Source organism: Elephantulus edwardii, unplaced genomic scaffold, assembly GCF_000299155.1.
Source record: "Elephantulus edwardii isolate Elephantulus edwardi_28Jun2011 unplaced genomic scaffold, EleEdw1.0 scaffold00203, whole genome shotgun sequence".
NCBI lineage: Eukaryota > Metazoa > Chordata > Mammalia > Macroscelidea > Macroscelididae > Elephantulus > Elephantulus edwardii.
The window spans coordinates 314,588-319,681 of record NW_006399953.1 but is presented as its reverse complement, the minus strand read 5'-3'; positions in this window follow the sequence as shown (position 1 = coordinate 319,681).

Below are 5,094 nucleotides of genomic sequence, written 5' to 3'. Positions count from 1 at the left end.
TTAAACAAGTTTAAATGTATAAAAAGCAAGCTTTTAGCATAATAAATCAGAGCTCTCTACATCATCCTGGTGTGCAGACTCTCATTTTCGCCGACTTCGTCCCTCACCTGCTCTTCACCAAGAAACCCCTTGAGTTTCTTGTCACGACCGTAGTCGGGTGGTCGGTGACATTTCAGGGCTATTGTATATAAGGTTGCTATGAGTCACAAGCAACTCAACAGCACATAACAACAACAACAGAGACTAAGGCACACCAGATCCAGGCCCTGGTCTTTGCAATTACTTGCTAGGCATCACAGAGCTGGACAATGAGCAAAGATAACAGAACAATTGATGCCTTTGAGTTGTGATGCTGAACATACCATGAACTGCCAAGAGAACTAACAGGTCTGTCCTGAGGAGGGTTAAACCAAGCTGATCCTAAGAGGCAAGGATTTTGAGGATTTTTCTCACATACGTTGGGCACATGGTCAGGAGGGACCAGTCCTTGGAGACAAACATCATGCTTGGATGGTTGGAGGGACAGCTCAGAAGAAGAAGACCCCAGATGAGATGGACTGACACATTAACTGGGGTAATGAGGGTAGGTGAGTCAGAGGCAGTGAGATTGGCTCATGATAGAGTGAGGTTCAGAACTGTTGTGTGGTTGCTATGAGTCATAGTCAACTTAATGACACATAGCAACAAACAACTATGATGCTGTTAGTCTTTGTCTACAATCTTCCATATGGATTACATCTCAGCATAGAGAAAACAAAACTCAACCCTACTGGAACAATAAGGAACATATCATGATTATTGTTAAGTGCTGTCGAGTTCAACTCATAGAGACCCTATGAACAACATTGTGCTATCCCGCACCATCACCATCACGGATATGCTTGAGCCCATTGTTAGTTACTGTGTCAATCATGGGAAAACCAAGAAGTCGTTGCTCAAACAGGATAACTGCATTGTTTAAAATCAGGAAAGGTGTACATCAGGGTTGTATCCTTTCTCCATACCTCTTCAATCTGCTAATCAAGTAATCTGAGAAAACTGCACTATCTGAAGAAGAGATTGGTATCAACTGCCCACAGGCACGTTGTTGTTATGTGTCTTCAAGTCTAGGAACCAATTCATAGCTTATCCTCTAGTGGGTTTTCAGAGGCAGTAAATTGTATGAGAGGAGACTGCCCATCTTTCTCCCATGGAGCAGCTGGTGGATTTGAACTGCTTGTCTTTGGGCTGACAGCACAACTCATTACCATTCAGCCACCAGAGTTCTCTAGCCACAATCAAAGAGGTTAGGATTTACAACACTTATTTTGGAAAGACATAACTCATGCTATAGATGTGCCCTTATATCTGTTAATTTTTATTTCAAATCTGGAAATAGGAATTTTGTCAATCAATCATAAGGGGAAAAAGGTCAGCATAATGTAATTTATGAACAATGCACTGAAACAGAAATGGAAAAGAATAAAAGAGTGAAATTATGTGAATGCAAATTCTAATATTCTTGCACCCCTGGAGTTGTTCTGTGCCAGAGAACTCACATTTGCAATCAGATGGGACACAGCCTCAATGGTGAAACAAACTACCTTTTTAGAATATAGAGGTTCTCAGATTACAGCTTTAAAGAAATTTCTGGAAACATTTGATGTGGCCATTAACACAACAAACCCAGAGGTTAATTCACTCCCTACAAGGGCTGTAACTCTTCTTAGTAACCCAACTTCTCTCCTTACTTCTTGTTTGAAAGAGTTTCACAATTTTACACTTTTCTTCCTCATTGAACACAGAACACTTAGCCTGTTAAACTTTCTGTCCAGAACCAGAACAGGAAGTATTTTCTTATACTACTTCTGTTGTCAGGACACCGCATCACTGCAGTGTTATTATGAATTACGATAACTCACAGAGACCCTATAAACCACGTATCTAAATCTTGCCCTACCCTGCACTATCATCATACAATCGCCATGCCCAAGCCCATTGTTGCAATCACTGTGCCCGTCTGGCTCATTAAGGGCGATACTCTCTTTCTCTAACCCTCTACTTTTCTCAGCATGATGTCTTTTTCCAAGGACTAGGCCCTCTAGAGAATACACCCAAAACATGGAAGGTGGAGTTTTAAAAAAACAACTTGTGAGCCAGGCCTCTGACCCATAGGACCATGAAGCTCCTGCTGTGGCTCTCAGAAGGCAATGGCTCTGTTGATGACTTCGGAAGCCACTGCCTGAAGGCAAAGAGAGGAGTCTGAAGTAGTTGCATTTTGAGTCACCAATTTAATTTTCTGAAGACATAAATAAAGCAGCAAGAGAGAAAAAGTCAACTTTTGAACAATACACACAATTTAGCAAGAAAATGTTTCCAGAGGAATTTGGAAATCAACAAGACAATCTTCCAGACTCTCTCGGCCATCCATTTTGAATGAAGCAATGAGCCCATTTATGAAAGGAATGCAGTATCCTCCACTGAAAGACAAGGAGTCTCCCATGTGAAAAACAAAAGAAGGGCCCCCACATTGAGAAGGAATGGGCCACCCCACATCTGAAGGTGAAGAAAAGGACACAACATTTGAGGAAGTCATGAAGATCCACATATAGAGTCAGAAATGGCCCACCTCTGTGATCCAGATGGTTGGATGTCCATTAGATCTATGCTAACGCTCCCTCCCAGGCCATCATAGGATTTCTGAGCCCTGAGCTGGGTGCTCTGCTCCCCCATGATGGCCTTGTTCTTCCTACAGCAATAAAACCATTACTAGGATTCTCTTTAAAAACAAAATAAAAAAAACGTTAAAACCCAACTTGCTCACAATGTATACAAATTCTGTATATAAATAAATATAAAACAAAAATTTTACAAAGGTAAAACAAATAATAAATACATATATGCACAAGTTGGGGGAAAACCCCCCAACCAAAAATCAACTGCTATCTTTCTAAGAGGGTCATCCATGATGAGGTTTTTTGTTTTGTTTTAAAACATAAATCACTTTATTTGTTATAGAAAATCCACTATGTGGTGGCCACAGCTGGAGCCTGAGTCCTCTGCACAGAGACTCTGGAGTGAGTCTTTACAAGATGATCTGTGAATTCTTGGTAGGGAGACTTCGTGAACACCATCTCTTTCCAGAGATCTGGGGTCAGATAGCTGTAGGTCTTTGAGATGGCATCAAAGGTGGCCTTAGCAAAGTTGCCCAGGGTAGCTGTGCAGCCCCTGGCTGAGTTGTAACAGTCATCAATTCCAGCCATCATCAACAGCTTCTTAGGCACAGGGGCCAAGACGGTTCCAGTGCCTCGGGGTGCAGGTATCAGACGCACCAACACAGAGCCACAGCGCCCAGTCACCTTGCAGGGAACGGTGTGAGGCTTGCCAGTCTTGTTCCCACAGTAGCCATGCCACATAGGGACAATGGAGAGCTTGGCTAGGATGATGGCCCCACGGATAGCAGTAGCCACCTCCTTGGAGCACTTGACGCCCAAGCCAACATGGCCATTATAGTCTCCGATGGCAACAAAGGCCTGCAGGGATGGATAGGTGGATGATGACCAGAACCCAAGATGCCCAGCATCACCAAACACCCACGGTGCAAGATTTGTAGCACGCTCCAGGAAAGAGAGGCTATAGCAAAACCTCTCCAAGGCCCAGAGCAGGCCTCTTCTCTCTCTCCCGATACGAAAGCCACATGCGATAAGGCAGGTATGACTCTGCAGAGCTGGGAGCATGATGAGGTTTTAGCAAAGCTCTCGGATTAAGACAAACTGGGAAGAAGGATTGGCCATCCACTTCCTAAATAGCAGGCTTCAGAAAACCCTTTGAACAAATATGTCTTGGAGAAAGTGTAGCAGGAGTGCTCCTTGGAGGCAAAGATGATAAAGCTTCATCTCACATACTTCAGGCATGTTTCTGTTGTTGTTGTTATGTGCCGTCCAGTTGTTTGCGACTCATAGGAACCCTATGTACAACAGTCCTAAACTCTGCTCTGTCCTGTGCCAATCACACTGTCTCTGACATTCCCATTCCGATTACCCCAGTTACTGAATCAATCCACCTCATAGAGGGCCTTTCCCTCCTACGCTGTCCTGCCACCCTACCAAGCATGATGTCCCTCTCCAAGGACCGGTCTCTCCTCACAACATGTCCAAAGTATGTTAGACGGAGCCTCAAAATCCTTGCCTCCAGGGAGCCGCCAGGTTTAACCCTTTCCAGGACAAATTTGTTTGTTTTCCTAGCAGTCCATGGTACCCTCAATACTCTTCTTCAGCACCACAGCTCAAAGGCATCAATTCTCCTTCTATCCTCCTTGGTCATTGTCCAACTCTCTGATGCATCACGAGTGATTGCAGAGACCATGGCCTGTATCAGACGTGAGAGACACCATTGCTCTTCAGAAGAGGCTATTCCTAGCAGAGGCTAGAAGAGGGACTTCATACCTGGCAAGGTGGAGGATCAGCAAAAGAGGAAGACCCTCCACCAGAAGGGCAGACATAGTAATTGCTGTAGTGGGCTCTAGTGTGTCAGGAAGTGTAAGGAAAGGACATGGTTCAGATCTATAGTCCATAGGGTCGCTATGGGTTGTACTCAACTCGACAGCACCTAATAACAACAACAACAGCAGCAGCAGCAAATTTGAGGCCAAAAGAATTGAACAGATTTTGCCGGGGGGGGGGGGGGGGTTGGGGGGGGGGTGAGGGGAGACGTATGGATGACAAACAGGCGCATGGAAAAATGTTTAACATCATTATTCCATTTAAGAAACGTAAATGACAGTATGTTTAAAACAAATTTACAAGATCCAAGACCAGGGGAAGAGTGTGGCACACCTCACATATTCAGACACTGCTGGTGGGGATATGAAATGATTCAATGACTCGAGAGAACTGCTTAGCCTTTCCTAAAAAGTTACATATACACTTCACCATTGTACCCAACAGCTGCACTCCAGGCTATCAGAGAAATGAAAGCTTTTATTCACACAAACTTGTACAAATGTTCACAGAAACTCTGTTGTTGTTGTTATGTGCCGTCGAGTCGTTTCCGACTCATAGCGACCCTATGCACAACAGCCCTAAACCCTGCTCTATCCTGCGCCAACCGCACTGC